Genomic DNA, 21,269 nt, shown 5'->3' with positions numbered 1-21,269 from the left:
CAGAAAGGGTGTAGTTTTCTTGGTATTAAGTATTGATTTTAAGTTTGACAACTAGATGGCATGAGAATGATACCATGTCATATCATTAATTCTCAGCTGAATTCTTCAACACATAGTAAAGGTAAGTAACACAAATTATCTACTCTCAGAAACATTCTTAAACATGGAATAGGAATGAAGAAATTTAAGCAGAAGCATTTAGATATTAATCAAATAACTGGATAAGAAGCGTCCATGGCAATGCCACCGATGCCTTCAGGAGCATCAAAATCTCTGAGCATCCTGATGTAGCCATTCTCACCCCTATCCTGGCCCCAGGAGTTCTTGACAAACTAGTACTTGTCACCTTCTTCGCTCTTCCCATATCGACTACAATAACACCGTGGTCCAGATTGGTTCCACATTGCGCTTTGAAAACCCCACTTTTGTAGAATTGAAATTGGCTTGAATCAACAGCAACTAAAACTGGTTGTTGGGCCACAGCCTTCAATAAGGAACTTTCATCATTTGGAGGTACAACTCCATAGCTTGTAATTTTGGCTTCAGGGTCTTCTTCCTTCTCTTTTTCACAGATTCCATCCATTCCCTAATATGGGTAATCTGTGTCACTTGCAAGACCTTTGTTTTCTGTAACGTATTTGAAGGCATTCTTCATATCACCACCACTGCAACCGCCATTGCCATTTCTATCACAATCCACTAGTTGTTGCTCGAACAGTGAGACTGAGTTTTTAGTTTTGATAAAAGTAATACCTTCTACAGCTACCACTGCCGAAAATGCCCAGCAGCAACCTAAAATCAAAATAATAATGTTATGCCTGGGAAAAAAATGGCTAACGTGGAAAGTCACGTGATGAAGTGTGACCTGCTCCTGTCAGAACGGTAAGCGCACGTCAGGCCTACCAAGCGCCATGGAGCTCCCACGTGTCTGTTTGCCTGCTCCAAATCGCGTGAAATCAACTTGGGAAATGGGCAATGGGACGTAAAGCCGGATTATGTCCTGACATTCACACCAACCCATGGATTTAATGATGATTACACGCATTCAACTCGATATAAAAAGAGGAAGACCCCTTCATTAAGGGGATTCGACCATTTTTCGCTTGAACTCTCTCTCTCTCTAAAAACTTTGTATTTACTTTTCCCAATCATTTGTAAGTCAGTCCGCTTTTGCGACCTGACCCACAATACTAATACAAATCAGTGGACGTAGAACTTGCTACCTTAGCATCCGAACCACTTTAAAAGCTCTCATTGCATTTATTTTGTATTCTCTATCCATAATCACGTGTGTTTCTTGGCCAATCAACGTTGCGCACGTGTCGATTAGTTGGTGTTAGAATCATGCATCAACAGTTTGGCGCTAGAGGAAGGGCCTGATTTAGTGTTCATCCTTCATCAAGAGAATCTTCAACCTACTGGTCCTATAGCAACAAATGGCCCGCCAATCTGAACCTGAGCAAGCTAATCAGTGCGCTGAAGGAGTCCCCTTGACCCAAGGGGGTACCCCCTCCAGGGTACTTCCAGTTTCACAAAATGCTGCGGGGGATATCCCGGCAGCTTCGCAGCTTGACCCCGCTATCAGAAGGTACCTGGAGAGGTTTGACAATACTCTCTAGACGGTCAAGTAGAGGCTGTACCGTTTGGACCGAGGCATGTCATCTACAATAGTTGGGGCGGTGCAACCGCCAAAGACGCCTGCAGGTCACGCGAAAGCGCAGCAAAGGGAAATAGCCCGTGCCGCAAGCACTGCAGCGCGTAGACGTAAGGGTAAGCAAGTGGCACAGGCTCCTAAGGACCAGCGAACACAAATCGTACCCCGAGCAGGGTCGCGGCAAAGCTGAGACTCGGTGAAAAAGTGAATCCCGAGCTGTCCCATGCCACGTGGCAGGCGAACCCAAGGAAAAATGCCAGGCGCGATGATTCCTATCACTGCCAGCAGAACGATCCCGATCGTTATCATGCGGGTGGCCTCCACACCTCGCGGGGCGGTTCGTACCACCGCGAGGGTCGTGAAAACGCCCCGCGCAATCCATCGCCTTCACACACCTTTAGCCAGCATGTGTCGAGTGCAGTCAGAAATGCCGACCGAGGCGAAGAGGACTCTGACCTCTGGACTTTCCTGATCTGTAATTGTGAAGGTCAAACTCGCACAGGTGAAAGCAACCCTCAATTGGCTCCGTTACCACAAATTGAGGAGCTACAGCGAGCTCTGGACAGGTTAAGGGAGCTGTTAGACCGGTCGTCACGGTCACAAAATTAAACCTAAATACCGTAGTTAGCGGTAAGCAGGGTCGAATCCACAGAGAGCAAGACTAATGACCTAATGTATATTTGAGTTAACGAAAGAGAAATTGACAGAATGATTGATTAAAACTAAAGAAACTAATTACTTGCAGGAAATTAAAAAGCATTAAATAAATTGCTAACTAAAACACAATATTAAATAACGTTGTCGCTACGGGTTCGGTTTGACTCAAGACCAACTCTCACAAATCCTCTCCTCGCTCTTCAATTTCCTAAACCTACAAGGCTAGGCAAATCAATAAAAATATCTCTCAGCAACTAGATATAATCTATCCTGTCTCCCTGTCGTCTTAGTTACAGATCGATTGGGTAAAGACTACATCGACTAACTGAAAAACGCTTAACCCTAAACACCACAGTTGGTACACATTAACAAGTACAACCTATAAACCTGTATCATCCAATAACTAATTACACATAAATGCATTCCTAGTAGACATGACATTAAACGCTACTACAACTTGATTGCAATCAGTACCGAAGCAATTAAAGTCATTCAACATTCAATAATCTCAAACCGACATAATAGCGAAAAGCTATATATCAATAAACGTTCTCAATGGACTTATCAATTCAACACGTCGAGTATCAGAATAATATTAAGTATGCAAACAAACTGAAACGAAAACAAATATAATCGAAACAAGAAACTTAACCAAATATCCAACATTCGGGCTCATCCAACTAGTCGAGAGCTTATGAGGAGATCAGTGGAGTCAATCTCGATCTCGCCTACACCGTAACGGAACAACGGGAACTCAGCCGCTATTGTGGGGATGACGGAGGCTGAAACAGTGGAAACAGAGTTGATCATGGCGAAGAGGAGGTAACCGACAGCGATATGATGCGAGAAGAAGGGCCGAAAACGACCAACGGACAGCCCGGAATACGAAACAGCCGCGGTTCGCCGGAAAACGTTAATTTTTCGGCAGGTCTCCAGAAAACGGTGGCGGAAATGGGATCCGAAGGTACCGATGGAAAGCTCTGGGGATGGGGAGTTCAGATCAGTCCGGGGAGGTGAGAAGTCGCCGGAAATGAGCAGGATCTGGGCTGGAAGATGAAGAGGCGCGGCGGCAAAATCGCGGATTCCGGCGGTTTTCGCGGCGGCTGAAGCAAGGGAAGTGTAGATCCGACCGTGGGGAATGAAGATCTACCCTTGGGGAGCTGGATGTCGTCGGAAAATGGCCAAAACTGGCCGGGAAGACGAAGAGTCGCGGGTGGGGAAGATGAAGCGTCGCGGTGGGTGCGTGTTTCGCGGTGGTGATGAAGGATGATGGTGACCGGAGCAAGGGGAAGCCGAAAGCTCGCCGAAAATGAAGATGGAGGGTCGCCGGAGCTTGATCGGAGAAGGTGAAGAGTTTGTGGTGGGCGGCAGCCACCTTCTGCGAACTTTGAACTGGAGTTTTATACAAAATTTGGCAAATGTCCATTTGGTCCTGCATGATTGAAACATGACAGAATCAGCCCTTAAAACATGACATTTACCCCCTAAACAGCATATGAGACAAAATCACCCTCAATCCATAAACCACAACCCAATATCAACTCATATACTTTCCAAAATCATTCCAAACACGTTTAAATTCATAAGAAAAATATTAGGAAGCGATTTTCGTGAATAAATTCATAAATTCTTTAATTGTCTCAATAACTTCACTTACACAAATAGGGTATTTTTATCACCAAAATAGAGTCACTTCATGACTCTAACACACCCCCAACTACTCTTTGCTCGTCCTCGAGTAAAGTTAAAGAACTCTTCATCATTCTCACAAAACCATACACAACCATATTCATCGACAACCAAGACATTCATCAAAAGGTAAAGTGAAGAATTTGAACATAACAAGTAAATAACACAATCCTAAATAAAGAACTAAAGTTTTTGTCAAGATTTGCCTATCTCATTCAAGCTTCTCAAACACACATTTCATATTCATATCACAATGTTAAATGTCATGCAAAACTCCCAACTTATGTACACGCAACATAATGCTCATTTTCCACACAGATTTGACATAAATTTTTTTCATTCATCACTTTTTTTTTTTTTTTTTTTTCTTGTCTTAACTTCTTAAGCTTTTAGAAGGTCCGTGTAACGGGCTTTAGGTCAAGACTCCCAAACCAAACGGTTATAGGGCACTAAATGTAAAACACTCCTCGAACTTACTCACCCGAACCAACTAGGCTACAAGTCAAGACTTTATTTCTTTATTTTATAAAGCTCATGATTTAATAATGATTTATTAAGCTTTCTAGAGGAACAGTAACGAGCTTTATGCCAACCGCTCCAAGCTAGAAGCTTTAGGGGATTAGGTGTAGAACACCCCTTGGGCGTACTCACTCGAGGCAACTAGGCTACAAATCAAAACCAAATCATCAAGCAACATTTAAGCACTTTTAACACACGCAAGATAATAAATGAAAATTTGCTCCATGGGCATATAAAAGTTGTGGGAGACTTGCATAAACACTAAAACACATGACATTTACACAAAACAGTGGCTAACCACAATTATGGACAAAACTAGCACAAAACAAAACCAATAGTTCAATGTTTAAAACCATGTTGCAACAAACAATTTTCAAAAACCTCACAAAACCTTTCAACTTCACCTCAATTGCTTCTAAAATGGTGATTATGCATGAATTCATGAAAAATTTTAAAATAAACTCACTTAGTTCACTTTAACCACTTTGGACTTACAAGAGTACGATTCAACATATTCCAACATCATCATGCCACAAAAAATATGATGCACAATCCATTCAACACACATCTCCACAAAAGCATTATCAACAACACTTTACAAAAATATCACAATCTCCACAAAAGCATCATCACAACACACTTCCCAAAAATATGATCAACAACATACTCCACAAAAATAAAAATCAATCAACACTCCCCAACTAAAATGTCATTGTCTCAATGACCCACAACTACAAACATCCTCCCAACTTAGCATCAAATGATCTCATGGCAATATGATCAATAACATTAAAATGTCCAACATATTTGAGAAAACAGAAATCTAACAATAAAAGCAATAAGGTGGAGAGATACAACCTGAGGAACAATGGTGGGTTGTCACCAACGGAGTTGTGGGAGCATACGTAAGCATAGCCTTGGATTAGTTAATGAGTTTCCAAACATGGCAATCCTACAAAGACAAAAAACAACAAAAACATAAAAGCAATAAAAACATATTTAAAAAGGGGGTTGCCTCCACAAGCGCCAGTTTAAAGTCTTCAGCCGACTAAATGCGAACATCAAGTTCAAGGTGTTGAACGTTGGCGGTGCCTTACATGACCCTCGCCATTCAGCAACAAGTAGGGTATCACGAGGTCCCAAGAGGCTATTTGAATTTAATACGCCATTTCATGTGCACAAGTCTTTTAAGAACTTGGCATAGGCAGGTATGAGCTTAATGGCATCAAGAAGGGAATACCAATCAGCCATTGTCTAAACAACTCAACCATTTCCTCCATCCTAGTAGTTTTCTTAAAGTTGGATGCATGATTCGACTCTAGGGATTGAGGACAAGGTTCTATCGGTGTGTCAAATGCAGGGGATACTCTTTCCCCCAACTTCTCGTTTTCATGTCTCGACACACCTAACTCTATGGTTGGTTCTCTTTCACTGTTCTCGGCTTGGTTTCCCTCAAAGCTCTCTTTCTCTCCAAACTCAACATATATTCCTCTCAAGCCTAGCTAGTTCATGACACCCCATCTGGTGAGGTGCACCATTGGGATTATCTACAACTTGACTCGGCAAATGGCATTCCTCTCTTATAAACCGCTTCAGCTATTTGACCAATTTGGGTCTCTAGCTTACTAATAGTGGGAATGGGAATGTATACTGATAATGCTGCTCTAAGTCATTGAAATAGCATTCAAGTCTCTTTCTGTTCTTGCATGGTTGGAGTATTTGAGCCATCATTGATTCCAGTGGACTGGGCTCGTGAGTGGGCTGTTGGGACGGAGGTGGGATCCTAGGTTGGGCGGGTTGGTTGGACCGAATACATGTCCCAATAATTGCCCTGTTGATTGAAGAAATATAGGCATATTATGGGAGACATTCTGAGATTGTTCCTGCTTCCATGCAAAATTAGGATGGTTATGCCACCACTATCAAATGTGTTTGATACGGATCATTCCGTCTCTGGAAACCTTGTGCATCTTGCACTGCTCCTCAAAAGTGAAGGGAGCTGGTTCCTCAAATGCGTACTCAACAGTTAAAAGGTCTGAAGGCATAGAAAGACATCCTGACTTGTCTACCAGGAGGTGGTTGCCTAGAAGCTTGCCCATGTATAGTATGAACGTGTCAAATTGATAGGCTAAAGACTCAACCTTGGAGTCTATATGTCCAAAGGAGAAACCTCATAAATGCCACCATTCCTAGGCGGCTGCCCTATGATAGGAATCCTAAGAAGCAAGATGGTTGTGCATGGGATACAGATTATCATTCCATCCTAAGTGCTTTCTATTTTCAAATCCAAGGGTACTAAAATTGGTTGATATGACTATCTACCAAGCATTCATCACAAGTGTACCAAAGGTTCCACCAACAACCACAACATCAAAATTAACGAAAAAGAAAAGAACAAAAAACAATTCAAAAACCACACATAAAGAAAAATAAAGCTAAATATGAAAACACCCTAAAAAAAAATAATCCACACAATCAACAATTAAATAAACAGTCAAACAAAAAGAAATTATACTAAATCAAAAACTAAATCCTATGAATAAAAACAAAATATGCAAAACTAATACAAACATGCAAACTAAATGAACACGAAACATGCAAACATCACACAAACGATAACAAGAACTAAAAAGAACTAAAGCTAAAAAGATTAGAAAATATCACAATCGGGTCACGCTTAAACTTTGAGGCATATGACACACTGCAACGTTTCCCCAATTGCGATCTTCCTGCAAAATAAAAACAACCACAATGAAACTGTCCTAATGAAAATTAAATAACATACAAAAATTAAACTTAAAGTATTTACAAACCCCAATACACACAAAGTCAAAAGCACGTTGCTCCCCGGCAACGGCGCCAAAATTTGTTAGACCGGTCGTCACGGTCACAAAATTAAACCTAAATACCGTAGTTAGCGGTAAGCAGGGTCGAATCCACAGAGAGCAAGACTATGACCTAATGTATATTTGAGTTAACGAAAGAGAAATTGACAGAATGATTGATTAAAACTAAAGAAAACTAATACTTGCAGGAAATTAAAAAGCATTAAATAATTGCTAACTAAAACACAATATTAAAAACGTTTGTCGTACGGGTTCGGTTTGACTCAAGACCAACTCTCACATTCTCTCCCCGCTCTTCAATTTCCAAACCTACAAGGCTAGGCAAATCAATAAAAATATCTCTCAGCAATCTAGATATAATCTATCCTGTCTCCCTGTCTTAGTTACAGATCGATTGGTTAAAGACTATCATCGACTAACTGAAAAACGCTTAACCCTTAAACACCACTAGTTGGTACACATAAAACAGTACACCTATCAACCTGTATCCTCCAATAAATAATTACACAATAAATGCATCCTAGTAGACATGACATTAAACGCTACTACAACTTGATTGCAATCAGTACCGAAGCAATTTAAAGTCATAACAACATTCAATAATCTCAAACCGACATTCAATTATGCGAAAAGCTATATATAATAAACGTCTCAATGGACATTATCAATTCAACACGTCGAGTATCAGATAATATTAAAGTATCGCAAACAAACTGAAACGAAAACAAATATAATCTGAATACAAGAAACTTAACCAATATCCAACATTCGGGCTCATCCAACTAGTCGTCGAGGCTTATGAGGAGATCAGTGGATTCAATCTCGATCTCGCCTACACCGTAACGGACAAACGGGAACTCAGCCGCTCATTGGGGGGATGACGGAGGCTGAAACAGTGGAAACGGAGTTGATCATGGCTAAGAGGAGGTAACCGACAGCGATATGATGCGAAGAAGGGCCGAAAACGACCAACGGACAGCCTGGAATACGAACAGCCGCGGTTTGCCGAAAAACGTTAATTTTCGGCGGGTCTCCGAAAACGGTGGCAGAAATGGGATCCGAAGGTACCGATGGAAAGCTCTGGTGATGGGGAGTTCAGATCAGGTCCTGGGGAGGTGAGAAGTCGCGGAATGAGCAGGATCTGGGCTGGAAGATGAAGAGGCGCGGCGGCAAAATCGCGGATTCCGACGGTTTTCGCGGAGGCTGAAGCAAGGGAAGTGTAGATCCGACCGTGGGGAGATGAAGATCTACCTTGGGGAGCTGGAAAGTCGCGAAAAATGGCCCAACTGGCCGGGAAGACGAAGAGTCGTGGTGGGGAAGATGAAGGGTGCGTGGGTGCGTGTTTCGCGGGGTGTGATGAAGGGATGATGGTGACCGGAGCAAGGGGAGCCGAAGCTCGCCGAAAATGAAGATGGAGGGTGCCGAGCGATTGATCGGAGAAGGTGAAGAGTTTTGGTGGGCGACAGCACCTTTCTGCGAACTTGAACTGGAGTTTTATACAAAATTTGGCAAATTTCCATTTGGTCCCTGCATGATTGAAACAGACAGACAGCAAACCCCTTAAAACATGACATTTTACCCCCTAAACAGCATAAATGAGACAAAATCACCCTCAATCCATAAACCACAACCCAATATCAACTCATATACTTTCCAAAATCATTCCAAACACGTTAAATTCATAAGAAAAATATTAGGAAGCAATTTTCGTGAATAAATTCATAAATTCTTTAATTGTCTCAATATACTTCACTTTAATCACAAATAGGGTATTTTTATCACCAAAATAGAGTCACTTTCATGACTCTAACAGGAGCAGTAAAACGAACAGGCCCAGGTCGCCTCTGCATCCCCTTTCTCTCCTGAAGTGCTAGCTGCTCCACTCCCACCGGGGTTCAGAATGCCCGACATGCGACCGTTTGATGGGAACCATGACCCGTAGGATCATTTGTATGAGTTCAACGACCTGATGGAGCTCCACCAGGTTTCAGACCTTGCAAAATGTCGTTGTTTGGCTGTGACGCTCACTTCTCACGCCAAGCGGTGGTTAAGGTCGCTCCTAGCAGGATCGATTAGTTCGTGGCCTCAAATGAGCACGACGTTCCTACGGCATTTCCAAGCAAATCGGAAGTTTTCGATGCCTTTCAGCTACCTCAGCAACATAAGGCAAGAAAGAGACGAATCCCTGCAATCTTACATCGACCATTTCCACAGGGAACTCAACAAGGTGGCTCATGCCCTAGAAGAGTCCGTCCGAACACTTATAATAGCTGGAGTTCGCCTGCAAATCGACCTGTGGAAAGAACTGCAGGCTGAGGACGATGTTTCCCTTACCCGATTTTACAATCTTGCAGAAAATATCTCCGAATAGAGAATTCATTGGCGGCACTCCGCCGTCGCGATCACGGAATTTCAAGCAGTATGTCTAGTCGGGGAGAAAATAGGAGAGCTGATCACAAAGGAGACATTGATGATCAGCGAAAAAGGAAGAAACCCCGCTACGAGCACAAAAAGTCCTATGCTCCTGTTCCTCATCGCGACCGAGACAGAGCTTAATACACTCTATTGAATGTGTCCATATCTGCAATCCTTGACAAATCCGAGGAGGCCAGCCTGCTCGGTGAGCCGGAACCTATGAAAACTCCTGCTATGGCCAGAAATAGCAAAAATTACTGTCATTTCCATCGGGATAATGGGCATCACACTGATGAATGCCGAGCTCTAAAGCAGGCAATCAAGGAGCTCATCAAGAAAGGGCACTTCAAAGAGTATATTGATGACTCTCCAAAAGAGAACCAAGGGGAGCAGAAGAAAAAGCATCGTGATCGCAACGGATACAGTAGCGTTAATATAATCTTCGGAGGCCCACACCTCGCGGGAAACACGCGAGGAGCACAGGAAAGGTATGCTCGCGAAGCATATCACGACCCGATCAGAGTAATGAACACTTCGCAGTGACCACAAAAGGCTCGAAAGGAGGAGCCGATCACCTTCTGCGAATGGGAAGCAGCTCGCTTGCACCATCCTCATGAGGACGCCCTGGTGATCACGCCCCTGATAGGGTGCCATAATGCCTGCAGAATGCTTGTGAACAACGGAAGCGCTGTGAACATCCTGTTCAAGAGCGCTTTCGATCGAATGAACCTAGACGAGGTCGACCTGAAGCCCGCCTCGATACCTCTTTACGATTTTATAGGGGACCACCTGATCCCCAAAGGAACGATCCAGCTACCAGTCACGCTCGGGGACTACGACGAGGTGACTAGGGTTACCGAATTTTTGGTCGTGGACTGCCCATCGGCCTTTAATGGAATCTTGGGGCGACCTCTGTTGAGAAGCTTCAAGGCAGTCACTTCCATATATCACCTCAAGATGAAGTTCCCCACTCCAACGGGAATAGGGGAAGTGAGCGGATCGCAAAGTGCATCTCGCGAATGCTACGTAAAAGCGGTGCAGATGGCAGACAAAGGAAAGGGTATTTTGCGATGTGTGCCTCGCCAGGCTATGGCGATCAGCCAGATCGAGCCACAGCCAGGCCCAGCGGAGGATAAAATAGATCCATGAATCCAAGAAATCCCTCCTAGCGGCCCGGTTGAGGATCTGTCTGAAATTTTAGTTGATTCAAAAGTGCCGAGCCGAGTGTTAAGGATTGGAAGCTGTCTCAACCCTCAGCTCGCTTCCGAGCTGATGAGCTTCTTAAGGGAAAACATTGACGTGTTTGCCTGGTCGCATACAGATATGGTCGGGATCAGCCCGAACAGTATTTGCCATTCGTTAAACGTTAGCAGTGAAGCCAAACCGATTCACCAGAAAAGAAAAGCGATGGATCCGGAGCGGTATGCCGCACTAAAATCAGAAGTGGAAAGCCTCCTCCGAAATGGGTCCATCCGAGAGGTGTTATACCCGACCTGGGTTGCCAATCCGGTCCTGGTAAAGAAGCCAAATGGCAAGTGGCGGACCTGCGTTGACTTCAGCGATCTCAATAAAGCTTGCTCGAAAGACAGCTTCCCTTTGCCGAGAATCGACCAGCTCGTTGATGCCACCTCGGGGCACGAGCTGCTAAGCTTCATGGATGCGTACTCGGGATACAATCAAATCCCGATGTATGGGCCAGACGAGGAGCATACATCCTTCATTACAGACCGGGGGCTATACTGTTACAAAGTCATGCCTTTCGGCCTCAAGAATGCAGGCGCGACCGATCAGAGGTTGGTCAACCGAATCTTCTCCGACCAGATCGGAAAGACAATGGAGGTCTATGTGGACGACATGCTGGTCAAATCCCAGGTCGCCTCAGAACACATTGCACATCTTGCTGAGATGTTTGACATCCTCCGACTGTACAGAATGAAGCTAAACCCTCTTAAGTGTTCGTTCGGGATATCGTCAGGAAAGTTCCTGGGGTATATGGTTAATCAGCGGGGCATAGAAATAAACCCCGGGAAGATTCAAGCTCTGCTCAATATGGAAAACCCGACCAGCAAGAAACAGGTCATGAGTCTAAACGGGCGAATAGCGGCGCTTAGTCGCTTCATATCAAGGCTAACAGACCACTGCTTGCCATTTTTCAATGTTCTGAAGGCCAATAAGAAATTCGAGTGGACTCCCGAATGCGAACAGGCATTCCAGAGTATAAAAGAACACCTAGGGAAGCCATCTCTTCTCTCTAAGCCTCTTCCATAGGAAATCCTGCTCATCTACCTGTCCGTCTCTCAGTTCGCGGTCAGTGCAGCTTTAGTACGGGAAAAGGAAAAGGCGCAATGGCTAGTGTATTATGCAAGCAAGCGTCTATCGGATGCCGAGATACGGTATCCAGAAATGGAGCGACTAGCCTTTGCTCTGCTAATCGCATCCAGAAAGCTGCGACCTTACTTCCACGCCCATACAATGAACGTAATGACTAATTACCCCCTAAGGCAGGTCCTCCAGAAACCAGAAGCCTCAAGTAAACTACTCAAATGGGCCATGGAATTGAGCCAGTTCGACCTGAAGTACAAGCCCAGATCAACCATTAAAGGGCAAGCTGTTGCAGACTTCATCTCAGAATTTTCCTATCTCCCGAGCGAGCAACAGTCTAGCGAAGTCGTGCAGGAAAGTATTTAGAACCTATCGACCTGGAACCTCTACGTCGACTTGTCGTCAAACAGGAAAAGAGCCGGTGTGGGTCTTCTCCTTGTAAGCCCCGAGGGGGCTCGAATTCATGGTATTCTCCGGTTCAGGTTTAAGGCGACCAACAATGAGGCAGAGTATGAAGCCCTGCTTGCCGGGTTGTGACTTGCCAAAGAAACGGGTGCAACCGCAATCAGCATTTACAGCGACTCTATGCTGGTCGTCAACCAAATTTTAGGGGAATACCAAGCCAAGGAAGAGAACATGGTCCGCTACCTGAAAGAAGCTAAGACCGCTCTTTAGTCGTTTAAGCACTTTGAAATCACTCAGATCCCCAGAGATAGCAATTCTATAGTGGATGCCCTAGCAAAGATAGCCTCGTCGTTGGATTCAGAGGCTCCAGACAACATTCCTGTTCGTTTCGTGGATGCTCCTACTATTAGCTCAACCAAATAGGCCGTAAATATGACTCAACCGGATCCCTAGATGACTCCCATTCTCCAATACCTCAAGGATGGGACCTTGCCAGATGACAAGGTCGAGGCAAGGGTCGTGCGAGCAAGATCTGCTCGTTACACACTCATCGGGGACCAGCTGTACAAGAGAGGATTCAGTGCCCCTCTCCTCCGATGTGTAACCAGTGAAGAAGCTGACTACATCATGAGGGAAATTCACGAAGGGATCTGCGGTAACCACACAACTGCTCGATCTTTTGCGAACAAGGTTGTTTGTCAGGGATATTATTGGCCCCGGATCCAAGAAGATACGCACAATTTTGTCAAGAAATGTGACAAGTGCTAGCGGTTCGCAGACATTCCGTGAGCCCCCTCGCACGAGCTAATAACGATGACCAGCCCCTGGCCATTTTCTATATGGGGGACTGACCTTATCAGTCCCATGCCAGTTGGAAAAGGAGGGGTCAAGTATGCCATGGTCGCGGTAGATTATTTTACGAAATGGGTGGAAGTCGAACCGCTGGCCGCGATCACGACCAGAAAGCTGAAAGACTTCGTTTTCAAGAACATAGTGTGCCGCTACGGAATTCCCCACACCCTCATCTCAGATAATGGAAAGCAATTCGATAACGAGGAGTTCAAACAGTTCTGCGACGAGCTGGGCATCCATAAAAAATTTGCCTCAGTCGCCAGACCGCAAGCAAATGGCCAAGTTGAAGCTGTCAACAAGACCATCAAGCACACTCTAAAGGCCAAACTTGGGGCAGCCAAAGGAAATTGGGCTAATGATCTCCCCGAAGTCTTATGGGCATACAGGACAACTCCAAGAACCTCCACCTCAGAAACCCCTTTTTCGCTAGCCTATGGCTGCGAAGCAATGATTCCTGTAGAGGTGGGAACTGGTTCTCTTCGGAGAGACTTGTACGACGAGGTTGAAAACGAAGCACTTATGAGGGCAAGTTTGGTTCTCGTTGAAGAGCACCGCAGCAAGGCTTCACTAAGGATAGCAGCCTACCAGCAGCGTGCAAAGAGGTTTTTCGATTCAAAGGTCAAGCGAAGAGACTTCCAGGTCGGAGACCTTGTGCTAAAGGAAGTTCTCCTTGAGACCAGAGAGCCAAGTGCGGGGGTACTAGGACCTAACTGGGAAGGACCGTACCGGGTCAACAAGGTGATCAAACCGGGGACTTACCTTCTCAAAAGATTGAACGGTTCCAAAGTACACCGAGCTTGGAATGCCGAGCACCTCCGGCCATACTATCAGTAATCCCAAACTCAGCTCTCAAATTAGTTTTTGTTAGTTTCCTCTTTGATGTAAAGTATTATTTTGTTCGCTGGAAACAGTTCGCATGTATTCTGTTCGCGTGTAAGAATTCGTATGTAATATTGCCTATGTAAAACTGAATTGTAAACTGTGCTTATGTATGAAAAAGCGAACAGCAATTGAAAGCAAAATGTATTTTCATTTATGTATAACAAAAATCAAGACCCTATCTCAATAGAGTCAGACTCGATACATGATGGCTGGTCGGGGGGATCCTTCGAAGCAGGACCAGAACCCTCTGCCTGGTCGGATCGTCGGGTGGCCGCTGCCGCTTGATCGTCTTCCTCAGCCTGAACCCGCAAGGTCTCTTGCCACCCCTCTAGGAGGTCGGAAATATCCAGATCTGGGTTCCTTGGTCGCAGGGAATAAATAGACCCGATTGCCGAGTCGGCGGCCTTATCCTCGATCTCCTCTAACTGGATCCGCATTTCTTCAGTCAGTGAAGCGATTTTTTCCCGACTCTCCTGGAGTTCGGCCTCGAGAGCTTGCCTTTCCTTTTCGGAGGCCTCCCTTTCAAGTTCAGCTCGCTGAGCCCATATGGAGGTCGTCTGAATCTCCTGATCCTTTTCTCCGACCTCCTTGGAGAGCCTAGTGGTTGTCCTTTGAAGCTCCTTCACTTCCTCCACGCGTCGTTCAAGCTCCGCCTTTTGGAAGTCCATTGTTTGCAAAGCGGCATCCTTTTGGTTCAGGTACATGTTCGCCGCTTTGAATGCTTGCGTTCTTTCCGCTTCGACGGACTCCAGGCTGTGCTTGAGCTTCGCGACCTCCTCCTTTAGGTCGCTTGCCCCCTTCGCGGCCCCCAACCGAGTCTTCTCCATAGACATCCTCATCGCAAGCAAAGCCTATGAGCAAGAAGTGAATTAGAATGAAAACGGAGGACAAACTTTAAGTACAGTTCGTTTACCTTGCTTAGATGTTGGAACGACGTGGTCATCAGGTCATCGCCCGTATCAGCGAACTCATCATATGACTCTGATAGCCCACACTCGAGCAAAGAATAGACTATCAGCTACAGGTATCCGGGCAGGCTCCCCAATGAGTCCAACACTGGTGCGTCCTTCGCCCTGTCCGCAGCGATCGCCTCGTCCACGGGTTCCTTGCCCGACCTCCTTCTTGAGTCCTGTCGCGACCTCAAGGGTTCTTCCTCAGATTTAGTCTCTGACTCGTCGACCTAAATCTGCTTCCTTTTCTTCGACCTCTGGGCCGGAGCCTTCCACCTTGGGCGAACAGGTGGTGTCTGAGCGACTTGTTCTGTCCTGGTCGCTTCTTGCACAGGACGGGGCTGGGAAGGCACGGCTGTTCACACCGGTTGTGCCGCAATGGGACAAGCAACTTCGGTTGCTCTCTCTCTCTCTCCTCGATTGAGGGAAGACGAACGGTGCTCGACGAGGCTGCTCGGACTCTTTCGGAGGCATAGTTGCTGCATGCAAGTACATTAGTAAACAAAATTATTCTGCAACCAGAAAGGAATCAGTGTAACTTACATTCTAGGGGCTCTAAAGACGCGTTGTTACTGATAAAACCGTACTTTCACAAGTTCGCGGTTGTCACGAGCTTCCTCGCGTCCCGGCTTTCCTCGGGAAGGACTCCAAAAGACACGAGCCTGTCTGGGTCGTCAAGCAGGTCTTGGCTGGTCGTTTTATTAACTGCAAAAGAAGGAAGTTCGTTATAATCAAGCAAGCGAACAGACAATGAACCTAGCGAAGAAGAACCTACTTGGTTTCTGAAAGCGGTAGTAGCCGTCATAGCAGAAAAAGAAGAATTTTGTCTCGTAAGCCCCCGCGTTGCTGGGATAGCTATGTATCCCTTCGGCGATGGTAGGTCACTGGGACAAGTAATACGAATCCTTGTCCTTACTCTTTTTGAGATAGTAGGTGATACTGAGTTCCACCGCCATTGGCTCGCCCAAGCCACTCTCGCAGCACGCGATGTACATCGCAACGGTGATGACATACGCATTTGGCGTCAACTACATTGGTGCCATCCCGAAGTGATCCAGGACCGACCTGATGAAAGGATGAAAGGGAATCATCCCTCCACCCTTGAAGATCTGTTTGGAGATCGCAGCAAGGCCATCGGAAGGATGCCGTGACGACTGGGTGTTGTCGAGGAACACCTTTACGCGGATGTTGAACTGCCTTTTTATCCTATCGAACTCTTCTCGGGTGAGAATCGAGAAGACATCAAGGGATGCGTCCGCGGGAACGTCCCGTGAAGACGAACTGGTTCCTTCCTCGGGTCTGGACGTTGACGGTTCCATTCCAGAGTTGCAACACTGACAGACACGGTCATTTTAGCCATTGCATGTTGTCTCGCGTGGTAGCATGGGACAAATTCCTTAAACCCTAACAATAACTCGAGCTGCCACCCACGGCTTGAATCCGACGACGGCATCGCGTCTCTGATGAAACACCAGGAGACCCAACGCCATTGCCCACCAACCAAAAAAAAAAAAAAAAAAAAGAGGAAGAAGAAAAAGGACCTTACCTTCTGGGGCGCGTGACCAAGGCCGGATCTTGTTTCAGATGTCTGAGAGGCGCCAATCGGAAAAGAAGAACTTCCGGTTTGCAAAGGCTTGTCACTCTAGGCAAAAGGGATTTTGGTGGCATCATCTGAAAAATTTGGGCTTTTATATGGACTGCAAACCGACGGTTACCACCTCTCGGAATCAAAACGACAGCCTTTTCTCTCTCTCCGCATTAAATGCGCCCCACGTCGCATTCAATGCTGTGATGAGGGTCGTCTTTTCAAATGCGTCATGCAATTAACGCTATCAAAACAATGTCGGGTCAGCACACAACGCATTTAATGCACCTATCAGACGCCTTAACACGTGCAGAGCACCTGACAGCGAGGAAACAGGTTCATTGAATCTCTAACCCTAAGGCGCGGTGAGGAACACTAGATGAATCCAGGTCGCTAGGATGATGATTGTCAGGTCGTTTAGGCAAAAAATTGTGCGAGGTCGTGTTCGCAAAAGGCCCTGTCCCGAGCTTCTCCCATTCTGGTCGAAGTTACCAGAACCTCCAATCGCGGCACGACTTAGTTTCCAAGGTTCGATCCTCAAACCTTAAAAACTAGGGGACTTCTGTTATGCCTGGGAAAACAAGGGCTGACGTGGAAAGTCACGTGATGAAGTGTGACCTGCTCCCGTCAGAATGGTAAGCGCACGTCAGGCCTGCCAAGGGCCATGGAGCTCCCACATGTCTGTTTGCCTGCTCCAAATTGCATGAAATCAGCTTGGGAAATGGGCAATGGGATGTAAAGCCGGATTATGTCCTGACATTCACACCAACCCATGGATTTAATGATGATTACATGCATTCAACTCGATATAAAAAGAGGAAGACCCCTTCATCAAGGGGATTCGGCCATTTTTCGCTTAAACTCTCTCTCTCTAAAAATTTTGTATTTACTTTTCCCAATCATTTGTAAGTCAGTCTGCTTTTGCGACCTGACCCACAATACTAATACAAATCAGTGGACGTAGGACTTGCTACCTTAGCATCCGAACCACTTTAAAAGCTCTCATTGCATTTATTTTGTATTCTCTATCCATAATCACGTGTGTTTCTTGACCAGTCAACATTGCGCACGTGTCGATTAGTTGGTGTTAGAATCACGCATCAACAAATAACAAGTCAGACAACTAGTTATAACTTAATAATATGATGATACAAGCGATAATATGGTGATTCCCTTACCACATTGCCCTTGGTCCTTTACGTCAGTAACAGCTCCTTCGTCTATCCAGTTCAAGCTAGATGTAACGTCCTCTGTATCGTTGTACCTGAAGGGTAATACCGTTTTGGATGACTTTGGTTGGGTAGACTTGTATCTGGTATGTGTAGCTTTGAATTCCATGGTCAAGTCTGCAAACTTATTGATGCCTAGCTTGTGACTCTGATTCCCTGCATTGTTGAACTTTTCTATGAATTCAAGATTGTCCTTGAATATCATAAAACGCCTTTGTTTCTCTGCATTACCTCATAAGTGCGTCCATATTGAGCCATCCATTGCTCATATTTCTCAGCAATGGAAGCTTCATGCTATGTGCGGGACATCACTTGAGATGCCCATGTCCCGAAAATCATTAACATAGCAATGAAAATTTTTTTTTTCTAGTGTTAAAGCCATTGTTTATAGACAGAAGATAGCTCGAATCTTAAGCAACGGCTTTTAGTGTTTGATATGCTGTGAGGAAGTAATGGCTCAATTTAGGTATTTATAGAAGATTTGATCTATTGAAAAAAATGTTCTGACTGTTACGCAGATTTTGGGACGAAAGGAAACTTCATTTCCCAGAGTATTAGACAGGTTAAAGGCAACATTGTTAACAATGTTCTTCGTGAAGTATGCGAAGTGGTGAAAACCTCCATCAATTAAGTAGCTAACGAGCTCAATCAACGGAGAGTTGCTGACAGTTCATTAATTTGCAAAATTTTATGAGGTTGATGTTGACGATCAATGGTCATTTGGAGTTTGTTTGTAAGATGTTGATGATTACTTGTCCTTGGGGTTTAATTTGTTGATGACTACTTCTTTCTCACTTCTGCGTCTCTCTTATGTAATTCCAGAGGGAAAAATAAACAGGACTATTTGAGTAATGACTAATATAAACTAAAACAGTGCAAATTACAAGTAATGACTTGAGTAAATCAATTTAGAAATAACAAGTCAATTAAGTCAATCTTCTCAGTGTTTTCTTCCGCGTTTATAGCTAGCATTTTAGCATTGATTTACGAGACTTTAATTAATTGAAGTTAATCAATACATCTTTGTAGGAGATGTCTTATTATATGAATTAGATACGGTTAAACTTTTTATGAGAGTTATGTGCAGCCTCTTCCTTCCTTCCTATTCCGCGGATATTCCTAATGACTCCACTCCAACTTATAACGTAAGTTACAGTCACCATTCTTTCTTTAGAATTTCTTCTACAAAATGCTTTTACAATTTGGTCTTTGCTTCGTATGGTTAAGCACAGACTTACTCATTATGCATCAAAATGATACGATCCTTTCATTAATCGATTCTCACACATACAAAAATTCCTTGTTTATGTTGTTTATCACGTTAAATTATAACTTAATTCATTTGTTTTAGTTATCAAATTTTTTGATACTCTCAAAGTATAATTTCGGATCACTGGTACTCATTTATGTAAAACTTACTTCACATTACATTACTCATGTAACGTAAATACCTTTGATTTTCATCAGTTTAAACCTTGATGGTCCAAATTAGTTGTCAGTTTTAAAATGCTTCAGTTTTCAAACATTGGGATTTATGACAACCATTAAGCATGCCATAGAGCTTAATAAGCTTAGCTATGTATATATTTTGGTCCCTAAGCTCAATACTTGATATATATACTAAATTATATACCATTAATATTAGTGTCTGAAGCTTAGAAGAGCCAAAATATAGCTGCGTGAGTTTTTCAATGGCTGGAGGTAATTCAGATTCGTGGTTTATAGTTTAAAAATATTATATTCATTATATTCTGTTTATATACGAATAAATGTCTTACGTTGGTATCAAAGCCTATAATATCTCTGCCTTGATGTTTTGCAAAAGAATTTTTGAAGCTCTCTGTTCATGGCCATTTGAATATTTTTTAAATCAAAGTTTGTTTTTTAGTTGTTTTTTAATGAAATAAATTTTATAAATCATTAGGAAATTGGATTTGTATCATTTTTGGGCTTTGAAACAATTATTTTGGAGTTTAAATAGTGGTTTCCACCCTGGTTTGGCTATTGGGTTGTTTTCGAGTTGGGTGTCCAATCCAGATCCGCTCAAAGGTTGAAGACGACTAGAGATGACTGTCATTTTTCCTTCAGCTTTGAAACTGACATGTCGTTTTCTTGTCAATTACCAAAAAAAAAAAAAAAAAAAAAAAAAAAAACCTTAGATCTGGCGTTCTAGGACTTGAACCCGTGATCTCGTCTAAAGAGATGTGCTACTAGCCAAACAGGCTATGACTTGGTAAAATAGAGTTTATACTATTTCTAATTTTGATCATTTTAATTATGCCTATATATAATTTTGGAATTATATGCGTTTTTTGGATAAGTTAAATTGTGCAGAATCCTAAGTTATTATGCTCATATTTATCTTTCATGAATTGATTATATCTTTCTACATGCATTTTTGGATAGTATATATGGATAAAGGCATAATATTAATGTTATGCATAATATTATAGTTTTCATTGTGTAATATTTTTATGCTTATGAAATATTTTGTGCAAAATAATAACTATTAGTATTTGTTATGTAATTCATAATATTAAGCTAGTCTTTATTGGATTTATGTCTAGTGATCCATATAATTTTAATTAATTAGAGAATACCACAGCATCTTTAATTAAATAAAATTATTATTACGATTAAGTAGGATCACATAAAGAATATTAACATTAATTGTATTAATTATACTTAATATAATAATTTTTTTCCCACAAGAATTTTTATTATATTTATATTATTAATTGGATAAAATATCAAGTTTTCATATTTACCAACAGGAATTATGAATTTAGTAATAATTTGATAGTTTTATCATAAAGTTTAATCATAAAGAAATAATGAATCTGCTTGAATTAGAAATTAAACCCACAGGCAATTTTTATGTCACTAGATTCAATTTTTTAAGCATGATTTACATTGGTAAAGTATGATATTTTGTTTAGGCCTCAGTTTTAACATAAGCATGTAATCTATAATTTTATGCATCGTACAACCTGCAAATTTCTCTGATATTCGTTTTGATATCCCTAAACTTAAGGGAGATAACTATAAGGTCTGGAAGGAAGAGTTCTTCTTAATTTGGGTGGATGGACATAGACTATGCTATTAGGAAAGACAACCACTAGCACTGACTAATACTATTACTGCACGGACATCACACTTTATGAACGATGGGAGCAATCTAATCGTCCAGCGTGATGTTCATTAAGACTAGAATCTCTGCTAGTATCCGTGGTTCTGTTGATCAGCATGAAAAGGTCAAAGACT

At 43.3% G+C, this 21,269-nt stretch overlaps 1 pseudogene; it reads right to left on the bottom strand.

Annotated features, from left to right (window-relative positions):
* Positions 1-209: 209 nt before the first annotated feature.
* Positions 210-18,432, bottom strand: LOC116126751 (annotated as a pseudogene).
* Between the last annotated feature and the right edge of the window lie 2,837 nt (positions 18,433-21,269).

Source organism: Pistacia vera, unplaced genomic scaffold (genome assembly GCF_008641045.1).
Source record: "Pistacia vera cultivar Batoury unplaced genomic scaffold, PisVer_v2 Contig183, whole genome shotgun sequence".
In the NCBI taxonomy this organism is placed as follows: Eukaryota; Viridiplantae; Streptophyta; class Magnoliopsida; order Sapindales; family Anacardiaceae; genus Pistacia; species Pistacia vera.
Note: the sequence above shows the minus strand (reverse complement) of the source record. Positions and strands in the feature narration are given on the sequence as shown.